The sequence below is a fragment of the Ambystoma mexicanum genome, chromosome 3p (genome assembly GCF_040938575.1).
Source record: "Ambystoma mexicanum isolate Mex_15411 chromosome 3p, UKY_AmexF1_1, whole genome shotgun sequence".
NCBI classification, from domain to species: domain Eukaryota; kingdom Metazoa; phylum Chordata; class Amphibia; order Caudata; family Ambystomatidae; genus Ambystoma; species Ambystoma mexicanum.
The window spans coordinates 109,891,523-109,915,915 of NC_090925.1; the positions used below are offsets into that span (position 1 = coordinate 109,891,523).

The 24,393-nt window shown below is 46.3% G+C and overlaps 1 protein-coding gene across 1 annotated transcript in view; it reads right to left on the reverse strand.

Annotated features, from left to right (window-relative positions):
- Window positions 1-24,393, reverse strand: part of LOC138580133 (transmembrane protein 139-like) — a 366,231-nt gene that overhangs the window by 324,524 nt on the left and 17,314 nt on the right. The window contains exon 2 of the mRNA XM_069650442.1: window positions 17,607-17,706. The gene's annotated coding sequence lies outside the window, so the exon portion shown is untranslated. The remainder of the gene's footprint in view (window positions 1-17,606; window positions 17,707-24,393) is intronic.

Genomic DNA, 24,393 nt, shown 5'->3' on the forward strand with positions numbered 1-24,393 from the left:
TACCAGGCGGTAAACCCCAACGGCAATACGCCGTACGGAGAGATCAAGGCCGCAGTGCTAGACCGTTTAGGACTGGACGATGAAGCATACCGGATCCAGCTAAGGGAAGCCAGACTCAGGGCTGGGGAAAGCCCACGCCAGCTGTATTATAGGATAAAAGACCTAGCCGAGAAGTGGTTGCTGGCTCCAAACCCCGCTAACCAACCCCTGCTCGATAAAATCATACTGGAACAGTTCATAGAAGCCCTGCCCGGGCAAATGCAGAAATGGGTCAGGCAGCACCATCGGCCCACCCTAACCGAAGCAGTGGACATAGCGTCGGCGTATCAGAAGGCAGGTCACTTCCGGCTACCACCCACAGGAGTATCAGCCCGCATTGCCATCCCGGTTTCCGACCCCCATGTGATCAGGGGTAGCCGAGTCCTACCCTTCTGTTGGAAACCCTTAAAGGACAAGAGACCAGGAAGCGAAGAGAAGGCCCCGATGCCGACACCTGGTTACAAGCAACCGCAGTGTTATGAGTGCAACGAGTGGGGCCACATAGCCCGGTTTTGACCCAGGAGAAGACCGGTTGAACCCATGGACATCGGTTACCTGAACCCGATAGACGAGGAGGGCGCCCTGGGACCCTATGTGGTGGACATTCGTGTCGACGGCCGACCATCACGTGCACTCTTGGACAGCGGCAGCAGGCAGACGGCCATATCACCAACCGTGAGTAACTCTCCCTGCTTGTCTAATGTAACGGTACCTATTCGATGCATTCACGGGGACACCAAGTGTTACCCAATGAAGGATGTAGTAATTGACTTAAAAGAAACCTCCACTCCCTTGAGGGTTGCCGTCCTACCTAGTCTTCCCACCCCAGTGGTAATTGGGACTGACCTTCCCCACTTCAACCAAACCTTAAGGGACCTAAGGGAAGAGAAGGACCCGCCCGAATCCAATGTTGCGGGAACGGACCCTGTTTCCCGGGAACCCCTACCAGGGCGGAAAAGGCGGACCCGGATGGCATGGTGTCAGGCCAGTTATATGACCCGACCCATCGATTGGAAGCTTGAAGATAACGAGGACACCATAAGGGGAGAGACCCTAACCGACCCAACCCTACGTGTGGCCAGGGAAAGGGCAGCCCGGAAAGGGGAACCCAACCTAGCCAGTGGCCCAGGGTTCCTTCTACGCAATGGTCTCCTATACCGGAGATATAAGGGTGACGATGGCGCCGTAAAAGAACAATTAGTGTTACCGAAGAGTCACCGTCTTATAGTACTACAACTGGCCCACAATCATCCCTGTGGGGGTCACATGGCCTCCCTTAAGACCCAACAAAATCTTCTAAAGAGGTTTTTCTGGCCTGGCATTTACGGCGAGGTAGCCCGACATTGCAAGAATTGTTCCACCTGCCAGCTTACCAGCGGGGTACTACCCGCCAAGGCACCACTATAGAAAATGCCCCTCATTTCGATCCCATTCCAGAGGATCGGTATGGACATAGTGGGACCCCTGGAACCAGCCAGCCGCGGTTATAAATACTTATTGGTCGTAGTCGACTACGCCACCCGCTACCCAGAGGCCTTTCCCCTAAAGGGAACATCGGCCCGGGTATTATGCGACCAACTAATCCCGTTCTTTGCCCGAGTGGGGATACCCTCCGAGATAATCACCGACCAGGGCACTAATTTCATGTCAACCCTCCTAAAACAAATATGTGGACAGCTACAGATCAAACAATTGAGAACCTCAGTATACCATCCCCAAACTGATGGGCTAGTAGAACGTTATAACCAGACGATCAAAAAAATGCTAAGAAGGGTGACGGGACCAACCGGGAAAAACTGGGATCGGGCGATCCCCCTGGTGTTAATGGTGTTAAGAGACACCCCACAGTCTTCCACCGGTTTTTCTCCCTTCGAGCTCTTGTTTGGGAGACAACCTCGGACGATACTGGACCTGGTTAAGGAGGAGTGGGAATCCACGGAAGAGGTGTCCTTAACCGAGTATACAGAGGAATTAAAGGAACACCTAACCGCATTACGTACACTGGCCCAGAACAACCTTGGTCATGCCCAAACAACTCAAGAAAGAAATTATAACAAGGGGAGCCGGATGAGAACCTTCAGCCCAGGGGACCAGGTATTGGTACTCCTACCTACCAGCACCAACAAGCTCTTAGCCAGATCGAGAGGGCCCTACAAGATCATTGATGTGCTAAGCCCAGTGACCTACCGGGTACAACAACCCGATCGAACTACCCCAGAAAAGGTCTATCACATCAACCTTCTAAAAAAATGGAACGAGCCTCTTCTGGGCGCCTTTGTGAGCATCAAGGAACCCGAATCGGAAGAATTCCTGAACACCGTTCCCCATACCCTGGATGCAGTCAACTGGGGTGACACCCTTTCCCCCGAAATGAAGACGGACATTAGGAACAGGCTGTTCCCTTATGCTGACGCCTTTTCCTCCTTACCTGGACGAACCAACGTGCTTGAACATGTAATCAAAACGGACCCCGGACCACCCGTGAGGCTTAGACCGTACCGGATACCCGAAGCCAGGCGGAACATCATTAAATCCGAGGTGGATGAAATGTTACGGATGGATATCATCGAGCCATCTGTCAGCGTTTGGTCGTCCCCCATAGTGCTCGTTCCTAAACCAGACGGTTCGGTCCGTTTCTGTATGGACTACAGACAGTTAAATGCGGTGTCCCGATACAAAGCCTATCCAATGCCTCGGATGGACGAACTACTGGAGGGCCTTGGAGCAGCCCAATTCTTAAGTACTCTGGATTTAACCAAGGGCTATTGGCAGATACCCCTACGCACCAAGGATAGGGAGAAAACTGCTTTTTCCACCCCACAAGGCTTATACCAATACAAGGTTCTACCCTTTGGACTCCATGGGGCCCCCGCCACGTTCCAGAGGCTGATGGACATCATACTAAGACCGCATGCTGGATACGCTGCTGCTTACCTGGACGACATTGTCGTGTACAGCCAAACCTGGGGGTTGCATCTGGGCCATCTGGAACTAGTAGTAGCTGATTTACAGAGGGCAGGGTTACATATCAACCCCAAGAAGACTACGATGGGAACCCACGAAACCAAATATCTAGGCCACATAGTGGGTGGGGGAGTGCTTAAACCTCAGTTGTCCAAAACCCAGGCTATACGCGACATACCGACTCCCACCAACAGGAAACAAATACAAGCATTCCTGGGGTTGATCGGATATTACAGGAGGTTCATCCCTGACTTCTCCTCGGTGGCCGCACCTTTGACAGACGCGTTACGACTCAAGGGGAATCCCAATCTGACCAACAACCCAAGTGCCTTGAACGCCATAGCGGACCTGAAGCGACGGATCACGTCAAACCCGGTCCTCTGCTGTCCGGACTTCCAGAAACTTTTCTTTTTACAGACAGACGCCTCCAACCAGGGACTAGGAGCTGTACTGTCACAGGAGACCAGAGGGGATCTACAACCGGTGTGCTTCATCAGTCGGAAACTGTTGCCCCACGAGGCGGCTTACTCGACCATTGAGAAGGAGTGCTTGGCCATCAAGTGGGCCGTTGACTCACTCCGGTATTATCTGCTGGGTCGCCGGTTCACCCTGTATACCGACCATGCCCCCCTCCAGTGGCTGGCTCAGCATAAGGACACTAACCTGAGGGTTCTCCGCCGGTTTCTCTCCCTTCAGCCTTTCGACTTCATCACGTTGCACAGACCTGCCAGATTCCAGCTAGTGGCAGACTATCTGTCTAGATGCTCACCCTGGCCCGAACGGCCTGGGATCGGTGTGGGGATGTGTGGAGTCATGCCTCGGGTGGTGCCGCGGCGTGCACTCAACCCGCACGAGCCCGGAGACGCTGGACACCCTGGCGGCATGCCCGCCCTTCCCGGTGTATCAAGGAAGGGGGAAGCCGCCGTGGACAGCCGCGTTGCTGACGGCCGCGGCGGTGCTGCGGAAAGAGCCGCTATAGACAGCCGCGGCGAAGCCGTGAGAGAAGCCGCTGCGGACAGCCGCGGCGGGCCCGCGGAACACTCACCTGGGTTCCACTCCGGTCCGGGGAACGGGGAGCCATGCTCGCGGTGGTGCCGGGACGCAGGAGAGGAGCGACCGGATCGCCGCCTCCGTGCTCCTTCTGATAGAGCCAGGACTTCATGTGGCTGGAGAAGGACGCCCATCGTCCGGATGCGTCCTTACACCACGCGGCCACGGCTGCATGGCCAACGTGAACCCTCACCACCTCAAGGGGAACGGGAAGGGCGACAGCCCGGGGCGGCAACCTTTAAGGGAGGCGGGACAACGTCCCAGGAACCAATGAGAAGGGGGTTAGCCCAGGCTCCCAGTGATTGGAGGGGGTTTGAAACCTCCTGTTATGATAAAAGGGCGCCAAACCAAACTAATGGGTTGCTCTCATTCCACAGGACACGGAGAAAGGAGAGAGGGGAGAACCAGAGTGGTGGGCCTATCCGGACACCTCAAGATAAGACCAGACCAGGACTAACGTCGTTATATTTTGGAAGGCCAAGACACCGGTGAAGTTAACCGGGAGGACTTGAGAATAATTCCCTTAAACATAACGCTATCCTTCAACCAGTGATTAAAATATTGTTTCAGCATCCACCTGTCTCCGAGCATAATTCCACAGTCATCTACCGAATTTCGACGCAGAGATGAAAATTCACACGTTAACAGTTCTGGTCACAACAGTGATACCCGGCCATAACTAAAGACATCCTACGAAGAAGTACTATATGGGATTATTTCATGGAATACTAGAGGATTTCATCATCTTTTTCATGATTTCCCATTGTCCCTAATGAACAACTTTGCCATTTGCTTACAGGAAACCTGGTTGCGGGAAACACCAATCAAGGATGGCTACACTGTTTTATTAAACATGGCTGGAATAAATCTTCGAGGTCGTCCTTTTTCTGGTCTCATTACCATGGTGAATAATTCCTATGGATGGACAGTTGAGCAAATTTTCAATCCAAATATTTTAATTCAGGGGACACTTTTGATTCTTCCAATTCCAAACATGGATCGAATGAAACATCTACTTCTGATAAATATGTATTGGAACCCTTTATTGATCTCGACAACTGGTTTAATCAGAGCAGTAACCTCGATAATTGACCCATGCCTGACATCGTATTCAGACCTGGTAATAATAATCTGTGGTGATATGAACTTTTCGTGGTTCGAGGCACAACAAACATGTTCCTCTAATAACATCATTCGTACCACAAGAGGAGATTTATGGATACAGGCCCTGCAAATAAGGAATTGTGAGATGTTAAATGGCTCAGTTAAAGGCGACATACCAGCGGGCTCCACATGGCAAAGAGGCCCAAGTAAGAAAACGCTAGATTACTTCTGGATGTCCGTATCTTGTTGGTCAAAAATCGACAACCTGAAAATTCATAAATTCATAAGACATCCAGTAGTGACCATCACTTACTGGAATTAACCTGGTCAGTACAATTCAGTACAATGAACTCGACAACGTACATTGGGCCAGTGGAACTGAATCAATCGGGCAACAGACTAAAAATCAATGAAAGGCACATAAGCTTATTGAGACAAAATCTGAATGAAAACTAAACTCAAGCTCCACATTATCTGGAATGAATTATGCCCTTTTTTCTAACTCAGTACTGCACTAAAAAATATTGCATAAAGAACCAGCCAAAAAAACATTTTTTTAGTGCCCAAGTCAGTTTTGAGAAAAAGAATATGAATAAGAAGATAAGACATATAAAAAGGACAAGTCACGCTTCTGAGACCTCTTCTGCGATAAAGAATTGTAAACAAAAATATCGTAACTGGCTCAAATCTTTTAAGTTCTTACGAGACCAAGAACGTGGTGAATCCATTTTGTCTCTGATTCTCCAAAATAATTCTAAAGAAATATGGAAAATCCTAAATGGAAATGTAAACCAAGAAGTAAGATTGTCAAATGGGATCTCTACTTCAGCTTGGGAAATGCACTACAAAAATGTGTTCAATAGAGGCCAAGATTGTTCAGTCTCTATATCTCTTCTCGATTTGGAGCCATTTAATGTATGCGAATCCTATGAAGACATTTTAAAAATGATTCAACAATTAAAAAATTCCCGTGCTGCAGGTCCTGATGGACTGACTAACATCATGCTAAAACAAAAAAAAGAAGCATGGGCAGAATTTATCGTGGAGCTGTTTTCTCTCATAGCTACATCAAAGTAAATCCCGGTCTCGTGGAAGTCTGCAGTCATTATTCCAATGTTCAAGAAAGGCAGTAGGGATGATCCAGCAAATTATCGTCCCATTGTTTTAATGGACATAATAGGTAAGATCTTCGCCACATGCCTACAACTCAGGATCACTGCTTGGGCAACTAATACCGGTCGGATTGACTCCCGGCAAACTGGTTTCACCAAAGAAGTTGGCACTGAAGTAAATCTGTTAATTGTCAATCTCCTAAAACTTGAAGCTATGAAGTCCAACAAAAAACTGTTTATGCCCTTTATTGATATGAGACAAGCCTTTGACACTATCAATCGCTCTAAACTTTGGAAAAAATTACTAGCATGGTCTTGCCCGTTATCATTACTTCATCCGTTAATGGCTCTACATAATGAAACCTCAATCAGAATCAGAATCGATAGGAGTGGGCATCTTACTAATGAAGTACGAACAACAAATGGTGTAAAACAAGGCTGCCCCCTCGCAGACCTCTTGTTTAAATGATATATCTCTGACATCTCTGATGACCTGAATGATGTGCAATGTTTTCCACCAAAGGTGAATGGCCAACAAATTAGTTGGGCCCTTTATGCTGACGACATTGTGCTGTTTGATCAAACGGAGATTGGCCTACAACGCCTATTAACCAAACTTGTCTCCTATCTAACAGCCATGATCTTGTTATCAATGCCAGCAAATCAAAAATCATAGCCTTTGGATCTAATCAGCCTATTAAAAAATCCTTTAAATTGATTGCTGCCGGTGAACTAATTGAATCAGTCTCAGTTGTTCGATATCTGGGAGTGCAGATCAATAAATCCCTTAGGGAATGGGATTGGACAACAGACTTGAAACATTGTATGGCAACATTCACCATGCAAGGTCAAAGGCTGCACTCCGAATATGGCAAATTCACACTGGCCCCAATAAGATCCTTCTATGTGCAGAAGGTCATTCCGGCTTTAACCCATGGAGCGGAGGCTGGTCTAAACATAGATCATAAATTCTGGTCGTTAGTAGAGGGCCTGTTTTGGAGAAAAGTGTTGAATCTGCCGCCAGGTACTTCCATCATAGCCATTAGACATGAAATAGGTCTAGAGCCGTTGTATGGAATCATACAATGGAAATCCATTGCTATGTTTCGTTAAAATCTGCCTATATAAAGTTGCTCCACCCTACAAAATATTTAAATCAACAACTGATCACCCACATTCTGGGATTCTGCTGTTATGGGTAAATAAAATCATGAAGATCATTGAAGTGGCCGATATATCCTGGGATCTGGTAATGGACATACCGCAACTTGCTAAAAAAAAGCTTCGAAAGTGGAACTGGATAAAGAACAATGAGATCCGTGATTCCATGTCGACCTCCCTTTTTACAGGCGCAACATGCAACAATTTGGATAAATTACCAAAATATCTGGATAGATTCCCCTCAAGGTATCATCGTAACAAGTTTTTAAGATTTCGCTTGAATGCTTACAACACAAAAGAAATGAGGTGGATGAAACACTACAAAGAGGCAACGGACAATCTGTGTAGATTCTGCACAAAATCAACAGAATCGTTAAAACTCCTAATCACAGAGTGTGCTGAACTATCGTCCCGTCGTTCGTCCATCCTAGGCAGATTCATTTCTCCCAGGATTCACATTGAGGACTGGTGGTTTAATTTACTATCTGGAAATAGGCCTCCATTAATTTGTGCTGTAATTGATTATCTGGAAACGATCCTGAATAGCGATCTAATTCTAACTGAATGAATTAAGTTAAGGACTTAAGAATTGAGGGCATTTTACATGTAATTAAAGTTTTGTAATAAAACTAAATGTTACAATAAAAAAAAAAAAAAACCTTTGCGCCAAAACGATGAGAAACCAATAAGAGATCTGCTCACATTCAGCTATCCCAGACGTGGACCAATACAGGACCTCAGTGGTCCCAGTCATCCCAGCACACCAGGCATCCTGGCACCCAGGATGTGTATTGGAACTAGATCGCTCCAGCCCACATCCTGGAGGCACACACACAAGGCATGCAGAAGCCTGCAAAAGCGTTGGTTTGCGCAGGGGTCTGCATGACCAAATAAGGACTTTCTGCTCGACCTCGGGAAGGCAAAGGGACAAGATGGCCAAAGGGCAGAACAAAAGACCTCGTGGCATGGCCATTTTAGGCACTGGCCACTGTCCTGGGCCAAACGCGGTTTGGACCATAGAAAAAGAGTCAACAATAAGTCAAAAGTATCAGCTGCCACCAGCTCTGTGCAAGGCACACTTGTACATTCACCAAAAATCCTTTGAGGGTGTCGAGGGCCTTAAAAATGAAAAAGGGACGCCAGCGCACTATACTGTAAGGTACTTTGTGCACTGATAAAATGTTACTAAAGAATAGCATCAAAGTGAAAGACTAAGGGAAACAAAGTCTCCCAGAACTGACAGTCTTTAAGGGCATGTCAGCTTCTCCATAACAAAAGGAGCAAAAGCGCAAAGATGTACAGCATAAGGCTGGGCTCCACTGGTAAAAGTCAGGCTAGGATGGTCAGCCAACAGCAAAAAGTTAGGGGGTTCACAACTGGAAGGGAATTTACTCATAAATGGAAATCTTTCCTAACAGTAGGAATGCTCTAAATGGTGCCAGCAGCTAGCAATGGCGTCATTCAATGGTGGAAGTCATATTTACCCCAGGTTAATAAAGGGTCTTGTGAGAGTTGGTAGAACTGCTAACATTCCATCGGAAGTTCGCCAACCACGACTGTAATCTGCTGTTCATATGTAGAGTGTGTTGATATGTGTTTTGTGTCGGCAACTACCTGTGTCCCTTTGTGCTTATCAGTGGCATAGCCAACTGGTTGTCTACCCTGCAATTCCCAAGTGGTACACGTATTGTCGGTCTGTAACAGGGGGAGGGAATCATTTATGTTTCAGTAACATTTGTTTATTTGTTATGAAAAAGGAGGACTGTAGTGTGTGACCCTCCCAAGTGTGTTGCCCCTTTAAGGTGATGTGTCCCTCTCATGTGCATTTCCGTTTTAAGATGGGCCATGAACGGCTGCAGACTCCCAAAGAGGAACATCTGAGTCTGTCTCTCATTTAGGCCTGCAGGCCCATCCCGTGTGAGCACAGGCCTGCAGGCCATGTTGCCATGGGGCCCTGTCGCCAGCAAGGTGGCAAGGGTCTGCACCCATCTAAGACCGCGTGTTCCCCGACAACCCCCTGAGGCACTCGGCCTCCAAGGTAGTGATGTCCCATAGCACCGATGGGGGCCGGCTTGATGCCAATAGCCGGTCGCCCCAACAACCCCCCTTTAAAAAAAGAACTGTGTTTTGGGGAATTTGTTATTTCCGGCCTCGTTATTTTATTTTCGCTATTTTAACATAGAGCCCGTCCGACTGGTAACGTTCAACTGATGAAACCCTTTCAGTCTGTGATCATGCCCGTGATCTGCCCCCAGCAGCCGGCTAATGTGCCCGCGGTGAGTCCGCAGTCAGCAGAAACCATGCCCTCATGATACTGTGTTTGCACTCGGACCATGGCCTCATCAGTATGCATTGGACCTGCAGTCATGCTACCACCAGGTAGCTCTTTGGTTCCAGGTATCAAGAGGCAGATAAAGGCCTGCACCTGCTTCCATTACTGCCGCACAGAAAAGAAACTAAGTCTCTGTAGAGCCAAGAAGCCATTTAGGATTTACGGTAGAGATGGAAGTCACGTGGTATCTGTCACACCCCGTTAAGTAGCCACCAAACCAGCCTGCGCTTGTGGTAATGCCCATATCATTTAGCTACCATGACACCTGTCCCATTACTCCGTTTTTCATGTCCTATTCAAACAGTATTTTTCTCACAACTCATTTCCTCTTATGGCAATCAATGCATTGGAGCTCAAATGAGTGCGAATTGCCCCTAGAGGGTGCAAATGTGTCCCCTCGGTGCAATTTTTGTAATTTGCACTGCAGAGTGCAAAAGAGAACTGTAAAGAGACAGCCGAAGCATCTTTACACCTCTATTTTGCACTCCGCAGTGCAAAGTGAGTAAGCGCTGCCTGTGGTGTACGCATGGTAGGCAGCGTTTACAAGGATTTCCTATGTATACCGCCTGCTTTTTGCTGGTTTAAATAGCAGGCAGATTACATGGGAATTCGTTGGCGTTACACCAGCATGAACCAAATCGTTTTTTTTAGAAGGCAGAGGAGAAAAGGGAGGTAGAAACATAACTTCTGCCCTCCAAAAGAATGAAAATGCTCAGACCATGAATGGAGGTGTTAAGTCAGGCATAATAAATAAATGAATTTACACCTGTCTCTTGCACCTTCATTCACGCTCTGGGCACTTGGAAAATAAGCTCAATTGTGTTTACTCCACCATCCCACAGGACTGATATTTTCTATTGAACTGGGAAAAAAAATTCGAGAATCGTCCTGTTATTGTCAAACCCCACCCTGAAACCACTGGAAATCGTGTTCCAAGCAATCTCAAGATGTTTACATGATCCCATAAGGTCCAGGCACAGTACGTACATGCTGCCACTGCCCCAACTGGGCTTTCTGTCAGGAATCATTAGTTTAGTTGTCTGCAACCTGTCACTCCCCACATGTTTTGGACTACAACTCCTATGGTCCCTTGCCATTGACTACAATGAATAGACCTGGTGGGAATGGTAGTTCAAAACACCTGAAGAACCAGAGGTTGCAGACCCTGCATTAGTGGAACAGATCTGTGTCCTCACGAACCATGCAGTCATTACACCAAAGGTCAGAAAACAATAGGAACACCCTTGATTTTATATATACAATGATGTTGCCATTCAATTCCCACCCAGGTTTACCTCGTGGCGAGTGTGCAGGAACCCGTGGAGAAATGTAGATAAGGCAAAAGCATATGTTTGCTATTATCTCTATATTACAAAAGAAATTAAACCCTGGGTAATTCAGGATCTTATGAGGCAGACTCATTTACAGGAGGATTCCATGTGAAACAAACGTAAATTCGAAAGCCCAATTATGATATGATATGACATTTGTAACGCGCCTATACACAAGTGTTTCAAGGCGCAACGAGGCAGGGGGGGGAACAAGGGGAGACAGACAACGATCCTACTAGGCCAGGTGTCATTCAGATCATGCAACTGCAAGGGTAGAGGGGACTGGGAAAAAAGTGCAAGGGGAAGGGGAGAGGGGAAAGTGCAGTACAGGGTTAGAAAAATACAAGATAAATAATAAGGGCCCGCTGGTGGCAAGTGCAAGGTAAGTGCAGACAAGTGCTGGGAGGAGGGGCTGTAGGGATACAGAGACAGTCCCGCAGTGCAGGGGTTGCCAGGGAGGCAGTGCAGGGAAGAGTGGCTGGGCCAAGGACCGAGATCAGTGAGTGGCCCAGTTGCAGATTCAGTGCAGTTTCAGTGATTTTAGCATGGGAGAGGGGGAGAGAATGCAGAGGCAAAGAGGAAGGTTTAGAGGTGCTTCCGGAACCGGAGATGGTTCTCCTCAAGTTTCAGGGAGGCAGGAAGGCTGTTCCAGAGGGAGGCCCCTGCTGCGGAGAGAGATCTACCCCCAGCTCTTTGCTTGGAGAAAGCGGCTGACCATGAGGGAGTTGGATGCAGATGAGCAAAGATCTCGAGAAAGAAGATATTTAGGTAGAGAGAGTTGAAGGTATTTTGGCCCAAGGCCCCAGAAGACCTTGTGGACAATGCAGAGGGTTTTGAACTTAATCCTCTCAGCCACTGGGAGCCAGTATAGTGATTTCAGTCCTGGAGAGATACGGTCCCTGGGCTTGAGGCCTAGGACAAGTCTCGCAGTCCTGTTCTGGATGAGTTGCAAAGGGCGGAGAGTAGAGGCAGGCAGATTTAGATAGAGGCTGTTACAGTAGTCCAGCTTCGAGAGAACCAGGGCTCTTGAGACAATGAGCTTCTGGGGGAAGGAGAGGAAAGGAAGGATACCTCTGAGGAGTGTGAGTGGTAGTGTGACTTCTTAGAGAGGTCAGATATGTGAGCAGAGAAAGAGAGTGTGGAGTCGAAGATGACCCCGAGGTATTTTGCCTTGCAGGTAGGAGCAGGAAGGGGTCAAGAGAGGCGGGCCAGAGAGCTGCAGGGAACGAGCGAGTGGGTGTGCCGATGAGTAGAATCTCAGTCTTACTGGCATTAAGGCAGAGGTCGTTGACGGCACACCATTCATGGATAGCAGAAAGACAGTCAGAGATGAGGGAAGGGGAACGTGTCATTACCTACCAAAAAGGAAGTATACAAAAGTTTCTGTGGCCATAGCTCCAGGTCCATAAGGTTTGTGCTTTGAGAGAAGCGGTGGTTAAATCTCCATCTCCTGTGATGCCACACATCCAGAAGTACAACATCCTGCAAGGACATCACGTATTTTGTCATTTGCCTCTGCCATCTTGGAATGGGATGCTTTGAATTGCTTCACTCCCCCCCGCTCCCTCGGAGGCCACTGTTTATACCTACGGGTTTTTTTGGGTGAGTGGTGTGAAACCTTTTAAGTATGTTGGAAGCAAACACATTTTGAACTGGAGTCCAGGAGTGTTCCTCAGGCCTATACCTACCTGGTCAATCAGATATTGAACATTTCTGTTCTTTAGTCGGGGGCCTAGGATGTTATTGACTTCATACTTATCTTGAGGTCCGACAGCCGGGGGAGTTGCAGATGCCTGTCCCTGTATTTTCCAGAAATGAACAACAGATTTGAGAAAAGACACATGAAAAACAGGGTGTAGTATGTTTTTGGGCACCTGTGTGTGACTCACAGAGCAGGGTAGGGACTAGAGTACCTGAAGCTTAACCTTGAAGCCCTGCTGGATGAGAAGAATTGCTGTTGCTCTCCTTCACAATCTGAAAGCTGCTGTGCCTCCAAGAACTGACCCAGAGAGGACCTGGTAAGGCACCCTCTTCCAGAGCTATGAGGGACCATCCTGCACCAGCTGATCATTGCCAATGCTCCCTAGTAGACAGACCTTCGACAGGCTGCTCACCCGATACGGGGACTGCTGCGGAATTCCAAGGAGAAGCGCCCGGACTGTTGTCTGCCACTGTCGACGACCGCCGTCGCCGACTGGAGCCGCAGTGCTCCTGTTTGCCTAAGAACTTTTGAATCCAAGGACGCTCTCGTCCGCATCGTTGCCGCTGTATCCTGCTGGAGAAGGCCTGACCGTCGACGCGCCGAGGAGCATCCGCTGGTGGTTTTCCCACCACCCAAAGACCACAGAGACACCGACAACTCGATGCCCTTGCTGGGCCACAGTTCTTCATCATCTCTTTGCGGTCCAGAACTATCGTCACTGAGGTGCCCCGCATGCCTCTTCCTTGCAGGACGCCAACGTTCTGTCATTGACGAGCACCGCTAGGAACGAAGCTGCCACTTCTCCGCCGTAGTTCACCCTGATCTCCGTCGGACGTTCGACGACCCGTGACTCCTGCCTTAAAGGGAGGGCACTCAAGAAGGGCCGTTGATTCCCTGACGAGGAACGCTACACTTCCAGGTACATTGGGGCTGTAGAACTATTGTAGAAGGAAATAAGACTCATAGAACAATATATGGACTGGGCTTGTGATACATCTTTGCTTTACAGGTTGCCCAGGTGGGAGTATCTCCACACAGAACTGTGTCTAGGTAGTGGGACCAGTATTCTGCCAATTGTTCAACCATCTTGCTTTCCTTCCCCTCTCTACTGCTGGTTTCCTCTTTATTTGATCTGTGTGACAGTCTGACAGTATGCACTTTAATGAGATCTGATAATAATTGTGGTACCACTTTAGAACTGTATATATTTACCATTGTTGATTTCTGAGCACAAAGTGATTTATTGTGAGAGTGTACATAACCTTGAATATTAATTATTTAAAGACTGTGTCTTAACCAATACAGTGTGTGGACATTCCTTCGTGGGGGCTTGGGGACTACACTGTACTTAAGAACCAGCCCGCATCACCTCCTGAGAAGCTAGGCCTTGATTGCACGACCATCTACCAATAATAGAGAATCTTGGCTGGGGTCCTCTGTGTCTCTCCTCTACCATATAGAGAGCAGAAGTACAGACACCCCCTCTGGTCCTTTACAACTGGTAGGGCTTGAAATAATCCCATGGCTCTCTGATGTGGTCCCTTGGTTGGGGCACATACGCCACATCCCTGGATGTAGTCATTGATGTCTTCTTGCCATCTGTGCCACCATGCTTATCGTTCAACTTTCTTTTGGGTCTTATGGATTCCTTTGTGCCCCGCACCCGTAGAATCATGACACCATTGTAGCAACTTTTTTTGCAAAGTTTTGGTGGGTAATCAGAGTTTATGGTCATGGAATTGTATACCCATATACTTTCAGTTGTGGTGATGTTTTAAAAATGATGTCTTCATGATGTCGGTGTAGGCAGATTTAAGACGTTCTTCATAGATCTACACATTCCCTTGGCAAAGCGAGATGATTTGATTGCGAACAATAAAGGAAACCCCTAAAGTTTCATCCATGGAATGGGGATCTTGAAGAGACAATGCTTCAGCGTTTGTGTTCCCAGGTTTATATGTTATCTGAAAATTGAATCAAGAAAAAAATGAATCCACCGATTCTGCCTTTGATTGACTGCTTTGGTGGTGTGAAGAATCTCCAAGTTCTTATGGTAGGTTCTTATGGTCTGTGTTTCCCAATACAGGGTTGTTACTGCCTTCTAGAGCATGTCTCCAGGTAAAGAAAGCTTCTTTGATGGCTAGCAGCTCTGTCATCGAATATGTTGTAATTCAATTCAGGCGGAGTTAGTTTCCGAGATTAATAGGCTTTAGGATGGTTTTTTGAGGGTCGAGGATCTTTCTGGGACAGGACCACTCCTAAAGCATAATCAAAAGTATCTTCAATAACTGAGTTAAAGGGAATAAGATCCTTGAATACTCAGGAATAAATTAGCTATAAAAACATGTGAACCCAAGGAATCTTTGGAGTTCCTTCACCGCCTGTGGGGCAGGTCACCTCAGAACAGAGTCAATTGTTTGAGGGTCCATCGCCCTCCATTGGGCAATAAGATTTAACCCAAATAGGCAACCTTCTCTTGATGGAATATACATTTACCGGCCTTTGCATACAAATGATTGTCTCTAAGCCTGCATAATACTTCATGTACATGGCGTATGTGTCCCTCTAAATATCTAGAGAAAACTAATGTCATCTAAATAGATGATTATGCACACATGCAAAATGTCCCTAGACATGTTGTTCAAGACGTATTGCAACGCTTCCTGGCTTCGCAGAGTCCAAATGGCATTAGGAGATATTCGTAGTGTCCATGTCTTGTCCAGAATGCGGTTTTTCAGTAGTCACCTGATGCTATCCTTACTGAATTATATGCTTCTTTTAGGCCTAGTTTGGCATAGATGGAACTATGACGTACACAATCAAATAGCTCCTGGGTGAGGAGTAAATGACATCTATTCTTGATGGTTATCTCGTTGAGCTGGCAGTAATCCATACATGGTCTACGCTCTGGATCCTCTTTTTTAGGAATAAAAGAGATTGGGGCACCTGCAGGATATGTGGAAGGGCTAATGAAGCATTTTTTTCCAGGTTGTCCTCGAGAAATTGTTTGAGAATAAGGTTCTCCTTTTTGCTAAGAGCATTAGCTCATCCATTAGGTAGTTGAGCCCCTGCCAATAGCTTAATCTGACAATGATATGGTCTATGTGGCAGCAGTTTACCGGCTTCCTCTGGATTCAATACATCTTTAAAGTCTTCATAGACCATTGGCAATCCTGGTATAGTAATGATATCTACATGGTTTGATGAATGTTGTGCCCAGTTAGATGCAGGGTTCTCCTCCTCCACTTTCCTTCGACAACTCCATGGACATTGATCTCCTACGAAGGTAAGCTTCTTTGTTTCCAGTCTCTCCTGGGGTTATGATAGGTAGCCAGTGAATTCCGAATATGATCTGAAAATGGGGGGCTGCAATGACATCAAACGAAATGACTTCCTGTTTTGGTCAGAACAAATCAAGGATAAAGGCTGGGTCTGCATAGTAATAGGACCAGAAATCAGATCGGTCCACAGAGAGTTAATAGGTTCAACCTTTTACTTGTTTTGCAAAGGAACTCGTTGTTTGGCAAATGAGGAATCCATGAAGCTACCCATAGTGCCACTATCTATAAGGGCTGAAATGGCAATCCAACTACTGGAGTGTGACATTAATGTGACTTGAATGAAGACGTGTTAATCGCGACAAGGTAAGATTGGACAAACCAAGTTTTGTGGAGGGGATTACAGCTCTTCATCTCTTCTCCTTTGCTTGACGAGCTATATTATTTTCCAAACCAGAAAGCGGTTTCTTAAGAGAGTTTCTGACAGAGTGACCTGATGCACCACAATAGAAACAAAGATCACCATGTCTCCGCCGTTCTCTCTCTTCTGGGGTTACCGGACCTCAAGTACTTCCCAACTGCATTGGTTTGTTCTCTTGAGGGGACACCACTGTCTGTCTTTCTTCCTGAGACAGGGATCTTCTCCACTCCGTTCTTATCTTTCACCTCTCTTTTCTCCCTAACTTTGATCTAATTGTACAACGAGTGTCCTATAGTCCTTCTATATGGCCAGAGGATTTACGATCTGGCTGAGGGCATCCTTTAATTCTTCTCTAAGTCCACGATAGAACAAGGTAACTGCACGTCATTGGGCTAAATAGTCTGGGAAGCGAGATTCCGGAACAGAGCTATATAAGCCAAAACATCCTCATTACTTTGTTTCAAATCAATTAATTTGTTTCTGATTGACTGGGCGGCCAATAATTTGTTAAACATGGCCCAAAAAGCCTCATATAAATAATCAAAATGTAACAGGATGGGGTCGCTATTTTGTATGCAGGGGGTAGGCCAGGATAATGCAGATTTATCAAGGTTGAATAATATAAACTCAAGCTTAGCTTGATCGGATGCATACAACTGTGGCCAATTCAAGAAATGTATCGGCATTGGGTGATAAAAGACTTACATTCCTTAGGTTCACCCCTTAATTTGGGCGGCATTGTGGGGGAAGGTATGTTAGGCCCCAGTCCTGGAGGAGGCAAGGTAGCTGGTGTCAGCAAGGTACGAGTAACCCTGTTAGAAGGTTACACACCAGATGCCCCTTGACGTGTTCCCTGTGTTCCCCATGGGTGCCCCATCATGGGGCCTTTAATGGTGGATTGGTCTAGCCCATCGTGTATGGCTGTAAGGGCTTGGGACAAGATGGCATTCTCTTGTCTGGAGAGTTAAAAAGGTCTCACAATCTATCAGCAATCATAAGGGCAACAACGGACCTGTATTCTACACCCACCCACACTCAACCATGGACAATTACACCATAGGCCAGAAAACAATAGGAACAGCCTTGATTTTATGTATACAATGATGTGTTACCATCGAATTCCCGGCGAGGCATCTCTCTTGTATCGTATGTGTTGCCAGTAGGTAGAAGGCGTAGTAACTAGGGCAGGAACCTGGTGGTTCGTGAAGAGAACTGTAGATAAGACAAAAGCAGAGGTTTGTTATTAGCTCAATACATAGCTCTCAAACATTTGTGTCGCAAAGGCGGGTGAAATCACCCGATTTTGTTTTTGTCGGGTGAGAGCCCATTGGAATGAATGGGCGTGCAGGAGGATTGGCGGGGTGAGTCGCCCTTTGCTAGGCGGGTGACACCCGCCAAAAGCGTTTGAGTTGCGAGCTATGTCAATATGGTGATATGGATTTCTAGTTACTTATACCAATACCACTGTAATTCTCCCCATTATCATATCTGTCGTGGCCCACAGGGGGTAGGCTGTGGAATGTATCTCACCAAGATTGTTGGAGTTACAGATCTTGGAATGACGAATTGGAGCCATGAAAAAGTTCTTTACAAAAGAAATTAAATCCTGGGTAATTCAGGATCCCATGAGTCAGACTCGTTTACAGTAAAGATTCCCTGTCAAACACATGTAAATACAAAAGTCTAATTACCTAGCAAAAAGGAAGTGACCTAAAGTATCCGTGGCCTTAGCTCTAGGTTGGTAAGGTTTGTGTTTTGTGAGACGCGATGGTTAAGTCTTTGGATCCTCTTATGCCCGGTATCTGGAATTAAAACGTCCTGCTAGCACGTCCCAACGTCTTTCTTCCATTGAATCCGCCATCTTGGAATGGGACGCTCTGAATGTACGACTCTCGTCGTGACCATCTTGGTGGAGATTTATCTTGTGTCTGAGTAACGTGCATCCAGCAAGGTTGTTACAGGCGTCCATGCAACAACTGGCTGGAAGGCCTTGTATTATGTAAGTCTTTTGTAACACTTTCTGCTCCTGATGCAGGGGACTTCAGTTTCCATCTCAATAAAAAGGCTTATGAAGTCTCCTGGTAGCAAACCCTGCATTAATAACGTTAACGCCAGAGAATATTAAGAAACAGACAAGTGTGCCGCCACTGTTCTCAGACCTAATAAGCCCATAGCCTACTTACCAGGATACCTACTTGCCTATCCAGGATGCTAAAGCCTCCAAAAGAAGAAAACATGCAAGCAAGGCAAAAGCTGAACAGAAGCAGAAGTTACAAGAAGCACAAAGCTCTTGCACAAAGTCAGACCTGTAAACTACAACAAAAAGGAGAAAACTAAAGAGAAGGAACGCAGAAGTGTCTAACTGATGACCGAGGGAGTCTGAGGCTCACCAGGAGCAGTGCTTAATTTATGCCAGGATTGGCAGCTGCTCATTATGTAAAGGGGCTGAGCACCGGATCTCCAGGGTGTTCTATTTGCAATAATTGATCTGCTGCTGAAATTGCTGCTCAATCACAGCTAGCCCCTAACAAAGCAGCAGCTTTTTCCTGCTTTGGATTTGGAGCTCCCCTTCATAAGAGTCTCAATTCAGTAGATGTTTGGCCAATTTAATGAGAAACTTTAAAATGCAACATTTGCCGCCTATCTTGAGATTTCTGAAGGCTTTCTTGCTGTGTTCCCTTTCATAGTGGCTCCCACCTGCACCCTGAGGAAATAATATTGAGGGAACCGTTCCCGGAGGCACATCCTGGTTATTATGTGGCACATACATGCAGTATTTGAGGGACCTGGCATTGAACAGTGTACAGCCCTTAGTATTCAGTTTCATTAAATGTAATGGGCCAAACATCATTATAAATGCACCAGTATTATTCTCATTCACATTCCCTCATTCTAAAAATGATGCATACAATGATAACCCGTGAAATAGTCGAAAGATCCCAAACCAAAAAAAAACCAAATCTCATCCTGCTTCTTACCAGCGGCTCGGCTAATTTATTTATTTATTGGATATTTGTGAGGCACCTATACAACAAATGGTGTTTCAAGGCACCACAAGACAAAACAAGGGTGGGGGGGGGGAGAAGGGAGCAGATTACAATAACGGTCCTACTAGGCCTTGTGACATTCAGTTCGTATAAGTGCAGTAACAAGAAGTGCGAGGAGGTGGGGGGAATACTGGGTCTGCGCAAAAGGGAATGGTGGCTCTGGCACTTATTGCCCAAGTGGGGCACTGACTTATGCAGGGGTGGCATGAAGTACGAGCGCACACACATAATGATCAAAGTTTAGGATAAGTAGTGACTGTCCCCTTATTGTACCATTGTTTTTGACTGTGTATATTGCATGTACAGTGTATATACTAAATTGGAGGGCTGGGGGGCGGGAGGGTACTCTCCCTGCCCTATTGGAATTAAGTGGCTACACATGTCAGGTCCCCTCTCCCATGATCTCTACTGGAAGCACATGTCTGTCTCCCACGCTATCCAGGTATATTAGTGGGTGGGCATCATTCGCGGGCCCCTTCAGCTGGGCCTTGGGGAGGGCAACTTAGTGACTCCCAAATAATACTTTTTCCATTTGTATGCATGTGTTTTTGTCCACTTACATAATGGGAAACTAGTACCTTCCTTATAGCATTCTTATCTAAATACATGCCACCTTTGAACCCACGCTCTAGCAAACAGTTAGCGTTTCACAGCCCAACCATATACTCTGCACGTAGCACTCAGTCCTCTGCACTGGCTAAAATGTGCAGTCGATGTCACTGGTTCCCACACGTCAAACCACTCCTCCACCCCCATCCCCACCCCAGGGTATTCTAGGAAAAAACGTCAACACCATGTTATGTTATGTTGAAGGACATTTGTACCGCACACTATCACCACTGAACAGAGGGGGGAGGGAGGAGTTAGTAGGAGCAAGCAGGAAAAGTGCAAGAGAGCAGTAATGTGCTGTTGGCAGCTTCAGTTTGGTTAACATTGTTCGCTGAGCTTGGGTGTGCTTTTCGGGTTGGTAGCCATCGTGTTCTGTTGTGTGAGGCTATGTGTGATTGGTTTTGTTGTTGCGGTGTAGTGAAGTATGTGCAGTTTGCTGCGCTTCAAAGGTGTGGTTGTGTTTGGTTAGGATTTGAGAGGTGTATGCAGATGGGTGAGATTGTTAGTGGGTTGGTTAGTGGCCTCGCTATCTAAATGTGATGCATGCTAATTTCCAAATTGTTTCTAGAAGTGGCGCGTCAATATTTCCACATTTCTGTCTGGGTTTGGTGCAAGCTAATATTCACATCCTGTATAGATATGATGCAAGCTAAAGTTCGCAATCATGTCTAGATGTGATGCAAACTAATATTCACAATCCTGTTGAGATGGGATGCAAACAAATATTCACAATTCTATCTGAATATGGGATTGGCTAATATTCACAATCCTGTCTAGATGTGATGCAAGCAAATATTCACAATCCTGTCTAGATGCGATGCAAACTAATATTCACAATCCTGTCTAGGTGTGGCGCAGGCTAATATTCGTAATTCTATCTGAATGTGGGATTGGCTAATATACACAATCCTGTCTAGATGTGATGCAAGCGAATATTCACAATCCTGTCTAGATGTGACGCAAATTAATATTCACATTTCTGTCTCGATGTGAGACACGCTAATATTCACAATCCTGTCTCGATGTGATGCAAGCTAATATCCACAATTGTATCTGAATGTGAGTTTGGCTAATATTCAGAATCCTGTCTAGATGTGATGCAAGCGAATATTCACAATCCTGTCTAGATGTGACGCAAACTAATGTTCACAATTCTGTCTAGATGTGACGCAAGCGAATATTCACAATCCTGTCTAGATGTGACGCAAACTAATATTCACAATTCTGTCTAGATGTGACGCAAGCTAATATTCACAATCCTGTCTAGATGGGACGCAAACGAATATTCACAATTCTATCTGACTGTGGGATTGGTTAATCTTGTTCTGTCTAAATCTGATATAAATCAACATTCACAATCCTGTCTAGATGTAACGCAGGCCAACATTCACAATCCTGTCTAGATGTGACACAGGCTAATATTCACAATCCTGTCTAGATGTGATGCAGGCCAACATTCACATTCCTGTCTAGATGTGACACAGGCTAATATTCACAATCCTGTCTAGATGTGACGCAGGCCGATAATCACAATCCTGTCTAGATGAGACGCAGGTCAATATTCACAATCCTGTCTAGGTGTGGCGCAGGCCAATATTCACAATTCTATCTGAATGTGGGATTGGCCAATATTCCCAATCCTATCTAGATATGATGCAAGTCAATATTCACAATCCTTTCCAGATGTGATGCAAGCTAATAATCACAATTCTAGCCGAATGTGGGATTGGCTAATATTCACAATCCTGTCTAGATATGACACAGGTCAATATCCACAATCCTGTCTAGATGTGATGCAGGCCAACATTCACAATCCTGTCTAATTGTGACGCAGTTAAATATCCACAATCCTGTCTCGATGTGACGCAAGATAATATTCACAATTCTATCTGAGTGTGGGATTGGCTAATATTCACAATCCTGTCTAGATGTGACGCAGGTCAATATCCACAATCCTGTCTAGATGTGACGCAGGCCAATAGTCACAATCCTGTCTAGATATGACGCAGGGCAATATTCACAATCCTGTCTAGGTGTGGCGCATGACAATATTCACAATTCTATCTGAATTTGGGATTGGCCAATATCTACAATGCTGCCTAGATGTGAGGCAGGTCAATATGCACAAACCTGTCTAGATGTGACGCAGGCCAAGATTCACAATCCTGTTTAGATGTGACGAGGCCGATAATCACAGCCCTGTCTAGGTGTGGCGCAGGCTAATATTCACAATTCTATCTGAATGTAGGATTGGCCAATATTCCCAATCCTATCTAGATATGATGCAAGTCAATATTCACAATCCTTTCCAGATGTGATGCAAGCTAATAATCACAATTCTAGCCGAATGTGGGATTGGCTAATATTCACAATCCTGTCTAGATATGACACAGGTCAATATCCACAATCCTGTCTAGATGTGATGCAGGCCAACATTCACAATCCTGTCTAGATGTGACGCAGTTAAATATCCACAATTCTGTCTCGATGTGACGCAAGATAATATTCACAATTCTATCTGAGTGTGGGATTGGCTAATATTCACAATCCTGTCTAGATGTGACGCAGGTCAATATCCACAATCCTGTCTAGATGTGACGCAGGCCAATAGTCACAATCCTGTCTAGATATGACGCAGGGCAATATTCACAATCCTGTCTAGGTGTGGCGCATGACAATATTCACAATTCTATCTGAATGTTGTATTAGCCAATATTCACAATCCTGTCTAGATGTGACGCAGGTCAATATGCACAATCCTGTCTAGTGGTGGCGCAGGCTAATATTCACAATTCTATCTGAATGTTGGATGGGCCAATATTCACAATCCTGTCTAGATGTGACAAAAGTCAATATTCACAATCCTGTCCAGATGTGACGCAAGCTAATAATCACTAGCTAATAAGCTAGCTAATAATAATCACTAGCTAATAAGCTAATCATTCTATCTGAATGTGGGATTGGCTAATATTCACAATCCTGTCTAGAAGTGACACAGGCCAATATGCACAATCCTGTCTAGATGTGACGCAAGCTAATCTTCAGAATTCGATCTGAAAGGGGCACTGGCTAATGCTCACAGTTCTTTCGAGATTGGCCAGCACAGTAAGGGTACAGTTCATCTAAATGTGAGAGATGCCTAGACAATACAGTTTACAGTTTAGTGGATATCTATGAGGTTGACAGTTGCCAGAAGGGATAGTTACATCATGCAAGCTTCAAGCTAATAGGTGGTAGGGAAGATGGGAGGGGGGTGGTCCAGTTTAGTGGGGTGCAGTCTCTACCACACATATTTTGTCTGTCGCTGCTGGTTGACGGCTGCCTGCTTCCCCTGTTGACACAAGCAGACACCATCTGGTGCTGTTCTTGCAGGAGCTGTCCTTTGCCTCAGGGTCCTTTGCCTCAGGGCTGCCAAGCAGGAGGGCTGCCCTTGGTCTGGAAGTTGAAATAGGGATTCATGCCCAATCAGCGGTCTCAGGGGGAGGGAGGCATCCATCAGGAGGATGGTTAGGGGAGGGGGCTGCAAGGGGAAGAGCACAGGCAGTAGCGCCCCCAGGCTGTAAACCCTGTGACATTTTTAAAAAGCATGTCGGGAAGCAAAGAGGCGGAAAGGGAGGTCCTGAACTTACCTCTGCCTCAGACCCATAGCTAACAAGGGTTCTGAGGCAGGAATAAATATGGTAGGCCGGTCCATGACAAGATCCAAAGTGAGCTGCATGCCCAATCAGCGGTCTCAGGGGGAGTGGAGAGAGGCATCCATTGGGAGGATGATGAGGGAAGGGGACTGCAAAGGGAGAGCATGCACAGTAGCGCTGAGACGATAAACCCAGCAACATTTTTTTGTTTGTTTTTTAAACTTTATTTTTGGAATTTTACATCTTCAAACACATACATTTGCACCAACCGGGTGCAATCACAACATTTACAACTTGGCATCTGCTTTGCTCAAGATGCCCCCTCCCCCGCACACTCCTTAGTGGATACTAGACCATTGACAGTTCCCGGTGTCTTAGCCTGTTATCAACGGTCCTCTTTGTTGGTTTCCACCTTCCCATGTAGATCAGGCAGCTTGAGTTTGTGAGTCTGAGGTCTCATTGGTGTTTAGCAAATATAACAAGTATGGGCCCCAGATGTTGGGGGGCGCGCGTGCAGCAGTAGTGTTCGTATAAATTCGGTGTCCATATCCTGGCAATATAAAATGTCTTTCTTCCATGCTGAGACAGCGGGGTATGGCCACGGCCCC